The sequence below is a fragment of the Schistocerca nitens genome, unplaced genomic scaffold, assembly GCF_023898315.1.
Source record: "Schistocerca nitens isolate TAMUIC-IGC-003100 unplaced genomic scaffold, iqSchNite1.1 HiC_scaffold_385, whole genome shotgun sequence".
NCBI lineage: Eukaryota > Metazoa > Arthropoda > Insecta > Orthoptera > Acrididae > Schistocerca > Schistocerca nitens.
The window spans coordinates 276,203-295,894 of record NW_026045919.1 but is presented as its reverse complement, the minus strand read 5'-3'; the positions used below and the strand labels follow the sequence as shown (position 1 = coordinate 295,894).

Sequence of the window (19,692 nt, the reverse complement as noted above, 5' to 3'; positions counted from 1 at the left end):
GCTAAGATTGACATTAATGGCCAGCTGACGAAGGTCATTGATATTAAACGTGGCGTCCCGCAAGGTAGCCCTTTATCCATGACCCTTTATGCTCTCTCCCTTCAACCACTCCTCACACGTCTCAACTCGACACTTCGTGGTCTTACGATCTCTGGGGTTACCCCAGACAGCAACAGCTTATGCTGATGATTTGGTTGTTTTGCTTCGTTCCGCCGCAGAAGTGCCGCTGTTGAAAATGGAACTAGATAAATTTTCTGCAGCCTCAGGTTCTCGTATTAACCCCCGTAAAAAGCAAACTCCTGAATTTGCGGGGCTTTGAACGTGTGGTTATTCCGTGGGTTATGGCTGTTGAACACCATACACATTTAGGTATCTATCTTGAACGGTGTCCTCTTCGTATGGCTGCAAAAAATTGGCAAGTGGCCATTTCCAAGCTTCAAGGTGTTTTATTCGAACACTCATGGCGTTCGATACCGCTACTGCAAAAAAAGCGTGTATTAGACACTTATGTTTTATGTAAAGTATATTACGTTGCTCAGTTGTTTCCGCTTCCCCGAATGCAGGGTGCAAAAATGGTCCAGCTTATTAACAGATATATTTGGCGGGGGCACATTTTTAAATTACGTTGTGATGTTTTTACGAAGCCGCGTCTTGAGGGCGGCTTGTCGTTCACCGATGTCCGTGTCAAGGCTGCTGCCCTTTATGTTAAGCGAACCCTCCATCTTTTATTTTCTGAGTCCCCGACTGTTACTTCGCGATTACTCCATGTCGTTCGTCCTGAGAGCTTGTCACCGCCTATTAACGTAGGGTCTCTAAATGCGAAGCTACGACATGTTCGGGACTTCTACATTGAGATTAGTTACCTGGATCTCCACTTACAACGTCGTCCTGTTTTTACTACGCGAACACTGCTTGCCAAATGGCACAGGTCGTTTTCTTCCAACCCGATTGTTTTGCAGTATCCCCGTTTTAATTGGCGTAACATATGGACGAATATTAGCTTACCCGTTCATTCAGCAACTGTTGCCTCCCTATGGTATAAGGTGGTTAATCAGCTGATTCCTACGAACGTACGACTTCATCGTATAGGTTTATGTGTCTCTCCGCTTTGTCAAACGTGTGGTTGTGTTGATACGCTCCCACACCGATTTACCTGCGCTGACCGTCTTCGCATGTGGTACTGGCTGCGCCGACAATTGGCGTTACTCACCAGGAGTTCGGAATCGGCATTTACAACTGATATCCTCTGCTGGCCGGACACGGTTTTTTATCCCCGGACAAAGAACAACACCATTATGTGGCTTCTTGGCCGTTACATTTTTGCAGTGGTTGATGGTGATGGTCTTTCCGATTTTATTTCGTTTATTGGTTACATGCTTCATGAGTACTGGACGCAAAAATCTTTCCCACATCTTAAGAGGGACTTTGCGAATATGCTTAGTATTGTTTTCGAAAAGCAGGGGATTGGTTAAGTTTCCACTTCTATTGATAATTACTGCGCCAGATGCATTAATGGCACCGGTATAGGGGCATACTGATCTCACTTCATGATACGGAAGACATTCTCGCTAGTTCTTAGTTCTTTTACCTTCCTGCCAAGCTTTTACCTGTTTGGATAGACGACGCATCATGACCCCCGTGTCCACATATAAGTATCATAAGACTCTGAACCAAGGACAATTACTACGTCTTGGTGCGACTGTGCTTCAGTGCAGGGAGGAGGAGACGTCATGGCCAGGCCTCGGGATTCGACCCCTGCCCAACACGCCTCCACCGAGCTGCAAGGAGACAAAAAAAAAGATAAAAAAAAAGTGGTTAAGGCGTTAAAAAAAATGGATAAGGCAAAAAAAAAATGGATAAGGCATCGGTCTCCTAAACCGGGGATTGTGGGTTCGAGTATAAAAAAAAAAAAAAAAAAAAAAAGTGGTTAAGGCGTCTGACTTGAAATCAGATTCCCTCTGGGAGCGTAGGTTCGAGTCCTGCCGACTGCGAAAATTTTCTCGCTCTCAGAAGAAGGACGTTCAGCTGCATCCTAGCGGTTGCGTCTCCACTAAACACGTGGATCGCCAGCAATGTGCAGGGTGCAGCGCTACAGTCGCGCCCAGAAGCCACAGCTCATCTCCTCGTCTCACAGCCGTCCACCAGGTGTCAGTGCAAGTGTCACCTCTCTGGGCAGTGCAGATGTGTCCATTTTAGCTTGCAGACGATGACGTGTAGCAATTTATGAGCTAGCGCAAGTCAAATGTTTTACCGTGTGTATCTGCTAGATGCTGCCTCTCACACGCTGGAGAGGCTCACTGCTTCTTGTGTCTCGTTCTTTGCACACGAGTTGCACGTGGCATCGATATAGCACAGGTTTTCTAGCGTCAGCGAAGTCAATATTACATGAATCGAGTCGAAGTGTTTGCTTGTTACGATGATGGAAGCAGAAGAAATGTGTGTGGTACTTCACTGCATCTGCTGCTCGCCTTTCAGCGTCCCTGTGTCTTATCAGATGAAGATGACTGTGAAATTGGCGACGGGGCAGAGGTCAACGAAGACGTGCAAAACAGAGACGTTCAACGTCAGCCGAAATAGCTCAGTTGGGAGAGCGTTAGACTGAAGATCTAAAGGTCCCTGGTTCGATCCCGGGTTTCGGCATGCATTCGTTTTGAAGCTGACGCCAATGGAATTGCTCTGAGTTTGTGATAATGTAACTACCGCCGAGAACAAAAATGACTCCCTCCTGTAGCTGTTCTGGTTGTCCAGTGCATGCCATAAGAGGAACACAGTAGGCAAATGCCTGGGAAGCAAGAAAATAAAAAAAAAGTCCTACCTATTGCGTTCCCTTTTTTGTGTCAGGACGTGAAGAACGTCTCCAACGGAACCGTGAAATGAGCGAAAACGTGGGAAACATTGCATTCGAAATGCTTGTGAATTTTCCAGTTGCCCAGTGAGTGTCGACAGAACACGTAAATCCTCTGCTCCAACGTATGAGACGTAACGATTGCTGCAATTTGTTCTTGCGTCATGTGTCAGCATTCTTCGATAGTCTGTTACGAGCTTAGCACGATAAGTTTGTAGACAGCATCCAGGCGACGTTTTATTAGTTACAGCTCCATGCAGCGAGTGCACAACAGTAAAGGACATGAGTCAATGTGCAGTTGTGTATCGTGGAAGGTTTACAAACGTCTTGTGAGCCCGGATAGCTCAGTCGGTAGAGCATTAGGCTTTTAACCTAAGGGTCCAGGGTTCAAGTCCCTGTCCGGGCGGAAATTTTAATACTTTGGTAGTGATTCGTCTAGTAGAGGTGGAAACACTACGGAAAAGAATGCAACTACGCCGTTTCCTGACACCACAGTGCTTTAAACGGTAGCAGTTGCATGTGTCGGCAGAACTCGCGCTACCGGCAGTCGTGGCCGAGTGGTTAAGGCGTCTGACTCGAAATCAGATTCCCTCTGGGAGCGTAGGTTCGAGTCCTACCGGCTGCGTGCGATTTTGCGTAAAGAGCAGCAAATATTTTCACACACGTGAACGCGGATGCAAACCAATGACGCCACTCTCAACAAGACGAAAATTTAAGAATACTGAGTTTCGCAACGGCCGCTGCTTCCTGTGGCTACCGGTTCACCTCGCACTGACGCTGGGACTGCAGAAAGCCGTCGCAGGCCCACGAGTGCGCTCCCGTCATTTTCTCGCGCCGACGCCGAGTTTGTGAGTACACAGATGTGCTTGGAAGTGTTGGACAGAGCGAACATTCATTTCTTTTTAAGAATCGTAATTCAGTCATTCGAGTGCGGCAAAAGCAATGGTGCAGCGTTTCTTTTGTTAAGATCTCGCAGCTACTTGCAAGTATGTCCACCGCTTAAGACGACAGAAAAGCAGCGTCAGCGGTGCGTCAGTGGGAAGTCGGTGAAGTCGCCATTGGAGCCATAAGCCAGTAATTACGACATGTGAATCACTCGCACACCACGCAGCTGTACGGTAGCTCAGTCGGTAGAGCGTTAGGTTTTCAACCAAAGGGTGTTGGGTTGAAGCCCCTGTCTGGGCGAAAATTAATACACTTTCGTAACGGCTAATGTGCTGGCAATGGAAACACTAGAGAAAAGAGTGAGGCCACGCCGCTTTCTGCCATCGGATTGCTTCTAAAGATGTCACTTTCACTTGTCGGAAGTCGATATTGCCACAGGCAGTCGTGGCCGAGTGGTTAATGGCAGCTGATGGTCGCCGGCTTACCTTACAGAATCAAATAACCCATGAACTTACCTGCTACTATGAGACCTTATATGCTGTGGCTGATTCTGATCCGGTTGATAATGACGAGATTTTAACTGCTATCCCATCAGTTTTAACAGAGGACCATAATACGGAATTTTTAGCTCCTTTTACTGCAGACGAAATTTCAGCTTTTATTGCTTGTTCACCATCTCACAAATCTCCTGGTCCGGATGGCCTTCCTAAGGAGTTTTTTGTTCGCTTTTGGCCTATTATAGGGCCTGTTTTTACGGATATAGTAAATGAAATTTTGAATGGTGGCTCAATTCCAGCCGATTTCAAGAGAGGTACGGTTGTCCTGATACCGAAAGCTGCTGGTTTGAAGACAGCTAGTGACTTTCGTCCTTTAACCCTTTTAAATTTTGATTATAAGACGGCTGCTAGGGCTGTTAATGCACGTCTATCCCTCTTGCTTACACCTGTGATAACTCCTTGTCAAAGCTGCTTTCCGGGGCGCTCCATCTTGACGCCTCTGGCGGGGTATCGTGATATTGTGTCGATTGTCGCTGTCACCAATATTTCCTGTGCGCTTTTATTTGTTGATTTTAGTAAGGCTTTTGATCGTGTGTCCCATTCGTTTTTAGAGCTTCTGCTGCGCCGACTCGGTTTTAATGAAAAGGCGCTGCTGGTACTTAAGAATATGACGACTGGCATTTCTGCTAAGATTGACATTAATGGCCAGCTGACGAAGGTCATTGATATTAAACGTGGCGTCCCGCAAGGTAGCCCTTTATCCATGACCCTTTATGCTCTCTCCCTTCAACCACTCCTCACACGTCTCAACTCGACACTTCGTGGTCTTACGATCTCTGGGGTTACCCAGACAGCAACAGCTTATGCTGATGATTTGGTTGTTTTGCTTCGTTCCGCCGCAGAAGTGCCGCTGTTGAAAATGGAACTAGATAAATTTTCTGCAGCCTCAGGTTCTCGTATTAACCCCCGTAAAAGCAAACTCCTGAATTTGCGGGGCTTTGAACGTGTGGTTATTCCGTGGGTTATGGCTGTTGAACACCATACACATTTAGGTATCTATCTTGAACGGTGTCCTCTTCGTATGGCTGCAAAAAATTGGCAAGTGGCCATTTCCAAGCTTCAAGGTGTTTTATTCGAACACTCATGGCGTTCGATACCGCTACTGCAAAAAAAGCGTGTATTAGACACTTATGTTTTATGTAAAGTATATTACGTTGCTCAGTTGTTTCCGCTTCCCCGAATGCAGGGTGCAAAAATGGTCCAGCTTATTAACAGATATATTTGGCGGGGGCACATTTTTAAATTACGTTGTGATGTTTTTACGAAGCCGCGTCTTGAGGGCGGCTTGTCGTTCACCGATGTCCGTGTCAAGGCTGCTGCCCTTTATGTTAAGCGAACCCTCCATCTTTTATTTTCTGAGTCCCCGACTGTTACTTCGCGATTACTCCATGTCGTTCGTCCTGAGAGCTTGTCACCGCCTATTAACGTAGGGTCTCTAAATGCGAAGCTACGACATGTTCGGGACTTCTACATTGAGATTAGTTACCTGGATCTCCACTTACAACGTCGTCCTGTTTTTACTACGCGAACACTGCTTGCCAAATGGCACAGGTCGTTTTCTTCCAACCCGATTGTTTTGCAGTATCCCCGTTTTAATTGGCGTAACATATGGACGAATATTAGCTTACCCGTTCATTCAGCAACTGTTGCCTCCCTATGGTATAAGGTGGTTAATCAGCTGATTCCTACGAACGTACGACTTCATCGTATAGGTTTATGTGTCTCTCCGCTTTGTCAAACGTGTGGTTGTGTTGATACGCTCCCACACCGATTTACCTGCGCTGACCGTCTTCGCATGTGGTACTGGCTGCGCCGACAATTGGCGTTACTCACCAGGAGTTCGGAATCGGCATTTACAACTGATATCCTCTGCTGGCCGGACACGGTTTTTTATCCCCGGACAAAGAACAACACCATTATGTGGCTTCTTGGCCGTTACATTTTTGCAGTGGTTGATGGTGATGGTCTTTCCGATTTTATTTCGTTTATTGGTTACATGCTTCATGAGTACTGGACGCAAAAATCTTTCCCACATCTTAAGAGGGACTTTGCGAATATGCTTAGTATTGTTTTCGAAAAGCAGGGGATTGGTTAAGTTTCCACTTCTATTGATAATTACTGCGCCAGATGCATTAATGGCACCGGTATAGGGGCATACTGATCTCACTTCATGATACGGAAGACATTCTCGCTAGTTCTTAGTTCTTTTACCTTCCTGCCAAGCTTTTACCTGTTTGGATAGACGACGCATCATGACCCCCGTGTCCACATATAAGTATCATAAGACTCTGAACCAAGGACAATTACTACGTCTTGGTGCGACTGTGCTTCAGTGCAGGGAGGAGGAGACGTCATGGCCAGGCCTCGGGATTCGACCCCTGCCCAACACGCCTCCACCGAGCTGCAAGGAGACAAAAAAAAAGATAAAAAAAAAGTGGTTAAGGCGTTAAAAAAAATGGATAAGGCAAAAAAAAAATGGATAAGGCATCGGTCTCCTAAACCGGGGATTGTGGGTTCGAGTATAAAAAAAAAAAAAAAAAAAAAAAAGTGGTTAAGGCGTCTGACTTGAAATCAGATTCCCTCTGGGAGCGTAGGTTCGAGTCCTGCCGACTGCGAAAATTTTCTCGCTCTCAGAAGAAGGACGTTCAGCTGCATCCTAGCGGTTGCGTCTCCACTAAACACGTGGATCGCCAGCAATGTGCAGGGTGCAGCGCTACAGTCGCGCCCAGAAGCCACAGCTCATCTCCTCGTCTCACAGCCGTCCACCAGGTGTCAGTGCAAGTGTCACCTCTCTGGGCAGTGCAGATGTGTCCATTTTAGCTTGCAGACGATGACGTGTAGCAATTTATGAGCTAGCGCAAGTCAAATGTTTTACCGTGTGTATCTGCTAGATGCTGCCTCTCACACGCTGGAGAGGCTCACTGCTTCTTGTGTCTCGTTCTTTGCACACGAGTTGCACGTGGCATCGATATAGCACAGGTTTTCTAGCGTCAGCGAAGTCAATATTACATGAATCGAGTCGAAGTGTTTGCTTGTTACGATGATGGAAGCAGAAGAAATGTGTGTGGTACTTCACTGCATCTGCTGCTCGCCTTTCAGCGTCCCTGTGTCTTATCAGATGAAGATGACTGTGAAATTGGCGACGGGGCAGAGGTCAACGAAGACGTGCAAAACAGAGACGTTCAACGTCAGCCGAAATAGCTCAGTTGGGAGAGCGTTAGACTGAAGATCTAAAGGTCCCTGGTTCGATCCCGGGTTTCGGCATGCATTCGTTTTGAAGCTGACGCCAATGGAATTGCTCTGAGTTTGTGATAATGTAACTACCGCCGAGAACAAAAATGACTCCCTCCTGTAGCTGTTCTGGTTGTCCAGTGCATGCCATAAGAGGAACACAGTAGGCAAATGCCTGGGAAGCAAGAAAATAAAAAAAAAGTCCTACCTATTGCGTTCCCTTTTTTGTGTCAGGACGTGAAGAACGTCTCCAACGGAACCGTGAAATGAGCGAAAACGTGGGAAACATTGCATTCGAAATGCTTGTGAATTTTCCAGTTGCCCAGTGAGTGTCGACAGAACACGTAAATCCTCTGCTCCAACGTATGAGACGTAACGATTGCTGCAATTTGTTCTTGCGTCATGTGTCAGCATTCTTCGATAGTCTGTTACGAGCTTAGCACGATAAGTTTGTAGACAGCATCCAGGCGACGTTTTATTAGTTACAGCTCCATGCAGCGAGTGCACAACAGTAAAGGACATGAGTCAATGTGCAGTTGTGTATCGTGGAAGGTTTACAAACGTCTTGTGAGCCCGGATAGCTCAGTCGGTAGAGCATTAGGCTTTTAACCTAAGGGTCCAGGGTTCAAGTCCCTGTCCGGGCGGAAATTTTAATACTTTGGTAGTGATTCGTCTAGTAGAGGTGGAAACACTACGGAAAAGAATGCAACTACGCCGTTTCCTGACACCACAGTGCTTTAAACGGTAGCAGTTGCATGTGTCGGCAGAACTCGCGCTACCGGCAGTCGTGGCCGAGTGGTTAAGGCGTCTGACTCGAAATCAGATTCCCTCTGGGAGCGTAGGTTCGAGTCCTACCGGCTGCGTGCGATTTTGCGTAAAGAGCAGCAAATATTTTCACACACGTGAACGCGGATGCAAACCAATGACGCCACTCTCAACAAGACGAAAATTTAAGAATACTGAGTTTCGCAACGGCCGCTGCTTCCTGTGGCTACCGGTTCACCTCGCACTGACGCTGGGACTGCAGAAAGCCGTCGCAGGCCCACGAGTGCGCTCCCGTCATTTTCTCGCGCCGACGCCGAGTTTGTGAGTACACAGATGTGCTTGGAAGTGTTGGACAGAGCGAACATTCATTTCTTTTTAAGAATCGTAATTCAGTCATTCGAGTGCGGCAAAAGCAATGGTGCAGCGTTTCTTTTGTTAAGATCTCGCAGCTACTTGCAAGTATGTCCACCGCTTAAGACGACAGAAAAGCAGCGTCAGCGGTGCGTCAGTGGGAAGTCGGTGAAGTCGCCATTGGAGCCATAAGCCAGTAATTACGACATGTGAATCACTCGCACACCACGCAGCTGTACGGTAGCTCAGTCGGTAGAGCGTTAGGTTTTCAACCAAAGGGTGTTGGGTTGAAGCCCCTGTCTGGGCGAAAATTAATACACTTTCGTAACGGCTAATGTGCTGGCAATGGAAACACTAGAGAAAAGAGTGAGGCCACGCCGCTTTCTGCCATCGGATTGCTTCTAAAGATGTCACTTTCACTTGTCGGAAGTCGATATTGCCACAGGCAGTCGTGGCCGAGTGGTTAATGGCAGCTGATGGTCGCCGGCTTACCTTACAGAATCAAATAACCCATGAACTTACCTGCTACTATGAGACCTTATATGCTGTGGCTGATTCTGATCCGGTTGATAATGACGAGATTTTAACTGCTATCCCATCAGTTTTAACAGAGGACCATAATACGGAATTTTTAGCTCCTTTTACTGCAGACGAAATTTCAGCTTTTATTGCTTGTTCACCATCTCACAAATCTCCTGGTCCGGATGGCCTTCCTAAGGAGTTTTTTGTTCGCTTTTGGCCTATTATAGGGCCTGTTTTTACGGATATAGTAAATGAAATTTTGAATGGTGGCTCAATTCCAGCCGATTTCAAGAGAGGTACGGTTGTCCTGATACCGAAAGCTGCTGGTTTGAAGACAGCTAGTGACTTTCGTCCTTTAACCCTTTTAAATTTTGATTATAAGACGGCTGCTAGGGCTGTTAATGCACGTCTATCCCTCTTGCTTACACCTGTGATAACTCCTTGTCAAAGCTGCTTTCCGGGGCGCTCCATCTTGACGCCTCTGGCGGGGTATCGTGATATTGTGTCGATTGTCGCTGTCACCAATATTTCCTGTGCGCTTTTATTTGTTGATTTTAGTAAGGCTTTTGATCGTGTGTCCCATTCGTTTTTAGAGCTTCTGCTGCGCCGACTCGGTTTTAATGAAAAGGCGCTGCTGGTACTTAAGAATATGACGACTGGCATTTCTGCTAAGATTGACATTAATGGCCAGCTGACGAAGGTCATTGATATTAAACGTGGCGTCCCGCAAGGTAGCCCTTTATCCATGACCCTTTATGCTCTCTCCCTTCAACCACTCCTCACACGTCTCAACTCGACACTTCGTGGTCTTACGATCTCTGGGGTTACCCAGACAGCAACAGCTTATGCTGATGATTTGGTTGTTTTGCTTCGTTCCGCCGCAGAAGTGCCGCTGTTGAAAATGGAACTAGATAAATTTTCTGCAGCCTCAGGTTCTCGTATTAACCCCCGTAAAAGCAAACTCCTGAATTTGCGGGGCTTTGAACGTGTGGTTATTCCGTGGGTTATGGCTGTTGAACACCATACACATTTAGGTATCTATCTTGAACGGTGTCCTCTTCGTATGGCTGCAAAAAATTGGCAAGTGGCCATTTCCAAGCTTCAAGGTGTTTTATTCGAACACTCATGGCGTTCGATACCGCTACTGCAAAAAAAGCGTGTATTAGACACTTATGTTTTATGTAAAGTATATTACGTTGCTCAGTTGTTTCCGCTTCCCCGAATGCAGGGTGCAAAAATGGTCCAGCTTATTAACAGATATATTTGGCGGGGGCACATTTTTAAATTACGTTGTGATGTTTTTACGAAGCCGCGTCTTGAGGGCGGCTTGTCGTTCACCGATGTCCGTGTCAAGGCTGCTGCCCTTTATGTTAAGCGAACCCTCCATCTTTTATTTTCTGAGTCCCCGACTGTTACTTCGCGATTACTCCATGTCGTTCGTCCTGAGAGCTTGTCACCGCCTATTAACGTAGGGTCTCTAAATGCGAAGCTACGACATGTTCGGGACTTCTACATTGAGATTAGTTACCTGGATCTCCACTTACAACGTCGTCCTGTTTTTACTACGCGAACACTGCTTGCCAAATGGCACAGGTCGTTTTCTTCCAACCCGATTGTTTTGCAGTATCCCCGTTTTAATTGGCGTAACATATGGACGAATATTAGCTTACCCGTTCATTCAGCAACTGTTGCCTCCCTATGGTATAAGGTGGTTAATCAGCTGATTCCTACGAACGTACGACTTCATCGTATAGGTTTATGTGTCTCTCCGCTTTGTCAAACGTGTGGTTGTGTTGATACGCTCCCACACCGATTTACCTGCGCTGACCGTCTTCGCATGTGGTACTGGCTGCGCCGACAATTGGCGTTACTCACCAGGAGTTCGGAATCGGCATTTACAACTGATATCCTCTGCTGGCCGGACACGGTTTTTTATCCCCGGACAAAGAACAACACCATTATGTGGCTTCTTGGCCGTTACATTTTTGCAGTGGTTGATGGTGATGGTCTTTCCGATTTTATTTCGTTTATTGGTTACATGCTTCATGAGTACTGGACGCAAAAATCTTTCCCACATCTTAAGAGGGACTTTGCGAATATGCTTAGTATTGTTTTCGAAAAGCAGGGGATTGGTTAAGTTTCCACTTCTATTGATAATTACTGCGCCAGATGCATTAATGGCACCGGTATAGGGGCATACTGATCTCACTTCATGATACGGAAGACATTCTCGCTAGTTCTTAGTTCTTTTACCTTCCTGCCAAGCTTTTACCTGTTTGGATAGACGACGCATCATGACCCCCGTGTCCACATATAAGTATCATAAGACTCTGAACCAAGGACAATTACTACGTCTTGGTGCGACTGTGCTTCAGTGCAGGGAGGAGGAGACGTCATGGCCAGGCCTCGGGATTCGACCCCTGCCCAACACGCCTCCACCGAGCTGCAAGGAGACAAAAAAAAAGATAAAAAAAAGTGGTTAAGGCGTTAAAAAAAATGGATAAGGCAAAAAAAAATGGATAAGGCATCGGTCTCCTAAACCGGGGATTGTGGGTTCGAGTATAAAAAAAAAAAAAAAAAAAAAAGTGGTTAAGGCGTCTGACTTGAAATCAGATTCCCTCTGGGAGCGTAGGTTCGAGTCCTGCCGACTGCGAAAATTTTCTCGCTCTCAGAAGAAGGACGTTCAGCTGCATCCTAGCGGTTGCGTCTCCACTAAACACGTGGATCGCCAGCAATGTGCAGGGTGCAGCGCTACAGTCGCGCCCAGAAGCCACAGCTCATCTCCTCGTCTCACAGCCGTCCACCAGGTGTCAGTGCAAGTGTCACCTCTCTGGGCAGTGCAGATGTGTCCATTTTAGCTTGCAGACGATGACGTGTAGCAATTTATGAGCTAGCGCAAGTCAAATGTTTTACCGTGTGTATCTGCTAGATGCTGCCTCTCACACGCTGGAGAGGCTCACTGCTTCTTGTGTCTCGTTCTTTGCACACGAGTTGCACGTGGCATCGATATAGCACAGGTTTTCTAGCGTCAGCGAAGTCAATATTACATGAATCGAGTCGAAGTGTTTGCTTGTTACGATGATGGAAGCAGAAGAAATGTGTGTGGTACTTCACTGCATCTGCTGCTCGCCTTTCAGCGTCCCTGTGTCTTATCAGATGAAGATCACTGTGAAATTGGCGACGGGGCAGAGGTCAACGAAGACGTGCAAAACAGAGACGTTCAACGTCAGCCGAAATAGCTCAGTTGGGAGAGCGTTAGACTGAAGATCTAAAGGTCCCTGGTTCGATCCCGGGTTTCGGCATGCATTCGTTTTGAAGCTGACGCCAATGGAATTGCTCTGAGTTTGTGATAATGTAACTACCGCCGAGAACAAAAATGACTCCCTCCTGTAGCTGTTCTGGTTGTCCAGTGCATGCCATAAGAGGAACACAGTAGGCAAATGCCTGGGAAGCAAGAAAATAAAAAAAAAGTCCTACCTATTGCGTTCCCTTTTTTGTGTCAGGACGTGAAGAACGTCTCCAACGGAACCGTGAAATGAGCGAAAACGTGGGAAACATTGCATTCGAAATGCTTGTGAATTTTCCAGTTGCCCAGTGAGTGTCGACAGAACACGTAAATCCTCTGCTCCAACGTATGAGACGTAACGATTGCTGCAATTTGTTCTTGCGTCATGTGTCAGCATTCTTCGATAGTCTGTTACGAGCTTAGCACGATAAGTTTGTAGACAGCATCCAGGCGACGTTTTATTAGTTACAGCTCCATACAGCGAGTGCACAACAGTAAAGGACATGAGTCAATGTGCAGTTGTGTATCGTGGAAGGTTTACAAACGTCTTGTGAGCCCGGATAGCTCAGTCGGTAGAGCATTAGGCTTTTAACCTAAGGGTCCAGGGTTCAAGTCCCTGTCCGGGCGGAAATTTTAATACTTTGGTAGTGATTCGTCTAGTAGAGGTGGAAACACTACGGAAAAGAATGCAACTACGCCGTTTCCTGACACCACAGTGCTTTAAACGGTAGCAGTTGCATGTGTCGGCAGAACTCGCGCTACCGGCAGTCGTGGCCGAGTGGTTAAGGCGTCTGACTCGAAATCAGATTCCCTCTGGGAGCGTAGGTTCGAGTCCTACCGGCTGCGTGCGATTTTGCGTAAAGAGCAGCAAATATTTTCACACACGTGAACGCGGATGCAAACCAATGACGCCACTCTCAACAAGACGAAAATTTAAGAATACTGAGTTTCGCAACGGCCGCTGCTTCCTGTGGCTACCGGTTCACTTCGCACTGACGCTGGGACTGCAGAAAGCCGTCGCAGGCCCACGAGTGCGCTCCCGTCATTTTCTCGCGCCGACGCCGAGTTTGTGAGTACACAGATGTGCTTGGAAGTGTTGGACAGAGCGAACATTCATTTCTTTTTAAGAATCGTAATTCAGTCATTCGAGTGCGGCAAAAGCAATGGTGCAGCGTTTCTTTTGTTAAGATCTCGCAGCTACTTGCAAGTATGTCCACCGCTTAAGACGACAGAAAAGCAGCGTCAGCGGTGCGTCAGTGGGAAGTCGGTGAAGTCGCCATTGGAGCCATAAGCCAGTAATTACGACATGTGAATCACTCGCACACCACGCAGCTGTACGGTAGCTCAGTCGGTAGAGCGTTAGGTTTTCAACCAAAGGGTGTTGGGTTGAAGCCCCTGTCTGGGCGAAAATTAATACACTTTCGTAACGGCTAATGTGCTGGCAATGGAAACACTAGAGAAAAGAGTGAGGCCACGCCGCTTTCTGCCATCGGATTGCTTCTAAAGATGTCACTTTCACTTGTCGGAAGTCGATATTGCCACAGGCAGTCGTGGCCGAGTGGTTAATGGCAGCTGATGGTCGCCGGCTTACCTTACAGAATCAAATAACCCATGAACTTACCTGCTACTATGAGACCTTATATGCTGTGGCTGATTCTGATCCGGTTGATAATGACGAGATTTTAACTGCTATCCCATCAGTTTTAACAGAGGACCATAATACGGAATTTTTAGCTCCTTTTACTGCAGACGAAATTTCAGCTTTTATTGCTTGTTCACCATCTCACAAATCTCCTGGTCCGGATGGCCTTCCTAAGGAGTTTTTTGTTCGCTTTTGGCCTATTATAGGGCCTGTTTTTACGGATATAGTAAATGAAATTTTGAATGGTGGCTCAATTCCAGCCGATTTCAAGAGAGGTACGGTTGTCCTGATACCGAAAGCTGCTGGTTTGAAGACAGCTAGTGACTTTCGTCCTTTAACCCTTTTAAATTTTGATTATAAGACGGCTGCTAGGGCTGTTAATGCACGTCTATCCCTCTTGCTTACACCTGTGATAACTCCTTGTCAAAGCTGCTTTCCGGGGCGCTCCATCTTGACGCCTCTGGCGGGGTATCGTGATATTGTGTCGATTGTCGCTGTCACCAATATTTCCTGTGCGCTTTTATTTGTTGATTTTAGTAAGGCTTTTGATCGTGTGTCCCATTCGTTTTTAGAGCTTCTGCTGCGCCGACTCGGTTTTAATGAAAAGGCGCTGCTGGTACTTAAGAATATGACGACTGGCATTTCTGCTAAGATTGACATTAATGGCCAGCTGACGAAGGTCATTGATATTAAACGTGGCGTCCCGCAAGGTAGCCCTTTATCCATGACCCTTTATGCTCTCTCCCTTCAACCACTCCTCACACGTCTCAACTCGACACTTCGTGGTCTTACGATCTCTGGGGTTACCCAGACAGCAACAGCTTATGCTGATGATTTGGTTGTTTTGCTTCGTTCCGCCGCAGAAGTGCCGCTGTTGAAAATGGAACTAGATAAATTTTCTGCAGCCTCAGGTTCTCGTATTAACCCCCGTAAAAGCAAACTCCTGAATTTGCGGGGCTTTGAACGTGTGGTTATTCCGTGGGTTATGGCTGTTGAACACCATACACATTTAGGTATCTATCTTGAACGGTGTCCTCTTCGTATGGCTGCAAAAAATTGGCAAGTGGCCATTTCCAAGCTTCAAGGTGTTTTATTCGAACACTCATGGCGTTCGATACCGCTACTGCAAAAAAAGCGTGTATTAGACACTTATGTTTTATGTAAAGTATATTACGTTGCTCAGTTGTTTCCGCTTCCCCGAATGCAGGGTGCAAAAATGGTCCAGCTTATTAACAGATATATTTGGCGGGGGCACATTTTTAAATTACGTTGTGATGTTTTTACGAAGCCGCGTCTTGAGGGCGGCTTGTCGTTCACCGATGTCCGTGTCAAGGCTGCTGCCCTTTATGTTAAGCGAACCCTCCATCTTTTATTTTCTGAGTCCCCGACTGTTACTTCGCGATTACTCCATGTCGTTCGTCCTGAGAGCTTGTCACCGCCTATTAACGTAGGGTCTCTAAATGCGAAGCTACGACATGTTCGGGACTTCTACATTGAGATTAGTTACCTGGATCTCCACTTACAACGTCGTCCTGTTTTTACTACGCGAACACTGCTTGCCAAATGGCACAGGTCGTTTTCTTCCAACCCGATTGTTTTGCAGTATCCCCGTTTTAATTGGCGTAACATATGGACGAATATTAGCTTACCCGTTCATTCAGCAACTGTTGCCTCCCTATGGTATAAGGTGGTTAATCAGCTGATTCCTACGAACGTACGACTTCATCGTATAGGTTTATGTGTCTCTCCGCTTTGTCAAACGTGTGGTTGTGTTGATACGCTCCCACACCGATTTACCTGCGCTGACCGTCTTCGCATGTGGTACTGGCTGCGCCGACAATTGGCGTTACTCACCAGGAGTTCGGAATCGGCATTTACAACTGATATCCTCTGCTGGCCGGACACGGTTTTTTATCCCCGGACAAAGAACAACACCATTATGTGGCTTCTTGGCCGTTACATTTTTGCAGTGGTTGATGGTGATGGTCTTTCCGATTTTATTTCGTTTATTGGTTACATGCTTCATGAGTACTGGACGCAAAAATCTTTCCCACATCTTAAGAGGGACTTTGCGAATATGCTTAGTATTGTTTTCGAAAAGCAGGGGATTGGTTAAGTTTCCACTTCTATTGATAATTACTGCGCCAGATGCATTAATGGCACCGGTATAGGGGCATACTGATCTCACTTCATGATACGGAAGACATTCTCGCTAGTTCTTAGTTCTTTTACCTTCCTGCCAAGCTTTTACCTGTTTGGATAGACGACGCATCATGACCCCCGTGTCCACATATAAGTATCATAAGACTCTGAACCAAGGACAATTACTACGTCTTGGTGCGACTGTGCTTCAGTGCAGGGAGGAGGAGACGTCATGGCCAGGCCTCGGGATTCGACCCCTGCCCAACACGCCTCCACCGAGCTGCAAGGAGACAAAAAAAAAGATAAAAAAAAAGTGGTTAAGGCGTTAAAAAAAATGGATAAGGCAAAAAAAAAAAAATGGATAAGGCATCGGTCTCCTAAACCGGGGATTGTGGGTTCGAGTATAAAAAAAAAAAAAAAAAAAAAGTGGTTAAGGCGTCTGACTTGAAATCAGATTCCCTCTGGGAGCGTAGGTTCGAGTCCTGCCGACTGCGAAAATTTTCTCGCTCTCAGAAGAAGGACGTTCAGCTGCATCCTAGCGGTTGCGTCTCCACTAAACACGTGGATCGCCAGCAATGTGCAGGGTGCAGCGCTACAGTCGCGCCCAGAAGCCACAGCTCATCTCCTCGTCTCACAGCCGTCCACCAGGTGTCAGTGCAAGTGTCACCTCTCTGGGCAGTGCAGATGTGTCCATTTTAGCTTGCAGACGATGACGTGTAGCAATTTATGAGCTAGCGCAAGTCAAATGTTTTACCGTGTGTATCTGCTAGATGCTGCCTCTCACACGCTGGAGAGGCTCACTGCTTCTTGTGTCTCGTTCTTTGCACACGAGTTGCACGTGGCATCGATATAGCACAGGTTTTCTAGCGTCAGCGAAGTCAATATTACATGAATCGAGTCGAAGTGTTTGCTTGTTACGATGATGGAAGCAGAAGAAATGTGTGTGGTACTTCACTGCATCTGCTGCTCGCCTTTCAGCGTCCCTGTGTCTTATCAGATGAAGATCACTGTGAAATTGGCGACGGGGCAGAGGTCAACGAAGACGTGCAAAACAGAGACGTTCAACGTCAGCCGAAATAGCTCAGTTGGGAGAGCGTTAGACTGAAGATCTAAAGGTCCCTGGTTCGATCCCGGGTTTCGGCATGCATTCGTTTTGAAGCTGACGCCAATGGAATTGCTCTGAGTTTGTGATAATGTAACTACCGCCGAGAACAAAAATGACTCCCTCCTGTAGCTGTTCTGGTTGTCCAGTGCATGCCATAAGAGGAACACAGTAGGCAAATGCCTGGGAAGCAAGAAAATAAAAAAAAAGTCCTACCTATTGCGTTCCCTTTTTTGTGTCAGGACGTGAAGAACGTCTCCAACGGAACCGTGAAATGAGCGAAAACGTGGGAAACATTGCATTCGAAATGCTTGTGAATTTTCCAGTTGCCCAGTGAGTGTCGACAGAACACGTAAATCCTCTGCTCCAACGTATGAGACGTAACGATTGCTGCAATTTGTTCTTGCGTCATGTGTCAGCATTCTTCGATAGTCTGTTACGAGCTTAGCACGATAAGTTTGTAGACAGCATCCAGGCGACGTTTTATTAGTTACAGCTCCATGCAGCGAGTGCACAACAGTAAAGGACATGAGTCAATGTGCAGTTGTGTATCGTGGAAGGTTTACAAACGTCTTGTGAGCCCGGATAGCTCAGTCGGTAGAGCATTAGGCTTTTAACCTAAGGGTCCAGGGTTCAAGTCCCTGTCCGGGCGGAAATTTTAATACTTTGGTAGTGATTCGTCTAGTAGAGGTGGAAACACTACGGAAAAGAATGCAACTACGCCGTTTCCTGACACCACAGTGCTTTAAACGGTAGCAGTTGCATGTGTCGGCAGAACTCGCGCTACCGGCAGTCGTGGCCGAGTGGTTAAGGCGTCTGACTCGAAATCAGATTCCCTCTGGGAGCGTAGGTTCGAGTCCTACCGGCTGCGTGCGATTTTGCGTAAAGAGCAGCAAATATTTTCACACACGTGAACGCGGATGCAAACCAATGACGCCACTCTCAACAAGACGAAAATTTAAGAATACTGAGTTTCGCAACGGCCGCTGCTTCCTGTGGCTACCGGTTCACCTCGCACTGACGCTGGGACTGCAGAAAGCCGTCGCAGGCCCACGAGTGCGCTCCCGTCATTTTCTCGCGCCGACGCCGAGTTTGTGAGTACACAGATGTGCTTGGAAGTGTTGGACAGAGCGAACATTCATTTCTTTTTAAGAATCGTAATTCAGTCATTCGAGTGCGGCAAAAGCAATGGTGCAGCGTTTCTTTTGTTAAGATCTCGCAGCTACTTGCAAGTATGTCCACCGCTTAAGACGACAGAAAAGCAGCGTCAGCGGTGCGTCAGTGGGAAGTCGGTGAAGTCGCCATTGGAGCCATAAGCCAGTAATTACGACATGTGAATCACTCGCACACCACGCAGCTGTACGGTAGCTCAGTCGGTAGAGCGTTAGGTTTTCAACCAAAGGGTGTTGGGTTGAAGCCCCTGTCTGGGCGAAAATTAATACACTTTCGTAACGGCTAATGTGCTGGCAATGGAAACACTAGAGAAAAGAGTGAGGCCACGCCGCTTTCTGCCATCGGATTGCTTCTAAAGATGTCACTTTCACTTGTCGGAAGTCGATATTGCCACAGGCAGTCGTGGCCGAGTGGTTAATGGCAGCTGATGGTCGCCGGCTTACCTTACAGAATCAAATAACCCATGAACTTACCTGCTACTATGAGACCTTATATGCTGTGGCTGATTCTGATCCGGTTGATAATGACGAGATTTTAACTGCTATCCCATCAGTTTTAACAGAGGACCATAATACGGAATTTTTAGCTCCTTTTACTGCAGACGAAATTTCAGCTTTTATTGCTTGTTCACCATCTCACAAATCTCCTGGTCCGGATGGCCTTCCTAAGGAGTTTTTTGTTCGCTTTTGGCCTATTATAGGGCCTGTTTTTACGGATATAGTAAATGAAATTTTGAATGGTGGCTCAATTCCAGCCGATTTCAAGAGAGGTACGGTTGTCCTGATACCGAAAGCTGCTGGTTTGAAGACAGCTAGTGACTTTCGTCCTTTAACCCTTTTAAATTTTGATTATAAGACGGCTGCTAGGGCTGTTAATGCACGTCTATCCCTCTTGCTTACACCTGTGATAACTCCTTGTCAAAGCTGCTTTCCGGGGCGCTCCATCTTGACGCCTCTGGCGGGGTATCGTGATATTGTGTCGATTGTCGCTGTCACCAATATTTCCTGTGCGCTTTTATTTGTTGATTTTAGTAAGGCTTTTGATCGTGTGTCCCATTCGTTTTTAGAGCTTCTGCTGCGCCGACTCGGTTTTAATGAAAAGGCGCTGCTGGTACTTAAGAATATGACGACTGGCATTTCTGCTAAGATTGACATTAATGGCCAGCTGACGAAGGTCATTGATATTAAACGT

At 46.8% G+C, this 19,692-nt stretch overlaps 12 non-coding genes across 12 annotated transcripts; all 12 read left to right on the top strand.

Annotated features, from left to right (window-relative positions):
* Nucleotides 1-2,567: 2,567 nt before the first annotated feature.
* On the top strand, nucleotides 2,568-2,640 carry Trnaf-gaa (transfer RNA phenylalanine (anticodon GAA)). The gene has a single exon. It is a non-coding gene; the product is annotated as a tRNA-Phe (tRNA).
* A 538-nt stretch (nucleotides 2,641-3,178) lies between these two features.
* On the top strand, nucleotides 3,179-3,251 carry Trnak-uuu (transfer RNA lysine (anticodon UUU)). The gene has a single exon. It is a non-coding gene; the product is annotated as a tRNA-Lys (tRNA).
* Nucleotides 3,252-3,388: 137 nt separating this feature from the next.
* Nucleotides 3,389-3,470, top strand: Trnas-cga (transfer RNA serine (anticodon CGA)). The gene has a single exon. It is a non-coding gene; the product is annotated as a tRNA-Ser (tRNA).
* Nucleotides 3,471-7,478: 4,008 nt separating this feature from the next.
* Nucleotides 7,479-7,551, top strand: Trnaf-gaa (transfer RNA phenylalanine (anticodon GAA)). The gene has a single exon. It is a non-coding gene; the product is annotated as a tRNA-Phe (tRNA).
* Nucleotides 7,552-8,089: 538 nt separating this feature from the next.
* Nucleotides 8,090-8,162, top strand: Trnak-uuu (transfer RNA lysine (anticodon UUU)). Its single transcript has one exon. It is a non-coding gene; the product is annotated as a tRNA-Lys (tRNA).
* Nucleotides 8,163-8,299: 137 nt separating this feature from the next.
* On the top strand, nucleotides 8,300-8,381 carry Trnas-cga (transfer RNA serine (anticodon CGA)). The gene has a single exon. It is a non-coding gene; the product is annotated as a tRNA-Ser (tRNA).
* A 4,004-nt stretch (nucleotides 8,382-12,385) lies between these two features.
* Trnaf-gaa (transfer RNA phenylalanine (anticodon GAA)) lies at nucleotides 12,386-12,458 on the top strand. The gene has a single exon. It is a non-coding gene; the product is annotated as a tRNA-Phe (tRNA).
* Nucleotides 12,459-12,996: 538 nt separating this feature from the next.
* Nucleotides 12,997-13,069, top strand: Trnak-uuu (transfer RNA lysine (anticodon UUU)). Its single transcript has one exon. It is a non-coding gene; the product is annotated as a tRNA-Lys (tRNA).
* A 137-nt stretch (nucleotides 13,070-13,206) lies between these two features.
* Nucleotides 13,207-13,288, top strand: Trnas-cga (transfer RNA serine (anticodon CGA)). The gene has a single exon. It is a non-coding gene; the product is annotated as a tRNA-Ser (tRNA).
* Nucleotides 13,289-17,296: 4,008 nt separating this feature from the next.
* Nucleotides 17,297-17,369, top strand: Trnaf-gaa (transfer RNA phenylalanine (anticodon GAA)). Its single transcript has one exon. It is a non-coding gene; the product is annotated as a tRNA-Phe (tRNA).
* Nucleotides 17,370-17,907: 538 nt separating this feature from the next.
* Nucleotides 17,908-17,980, top strand: Trnak-uuu (transfer RNA lysine (anticodon UUU)). Its single transcript has one exon. It is a non-coding gene; the product is annotated as a tRNA-Lys (tRNA).
* A 137-nt stretch (nucleotides 17,981-18,117) lies between these two features.
* Nucleotides 18,118-18,199, top strand: Trnas-cga (transfer RNA serine (anticodon CGA)). The gene has a single exon. It is a non-coding gene; the product is annotated as a tRNA-Ser (tRNA).
* Nucleotides 18,200-19,692: the final 1,493 nt, after the last annotated feature.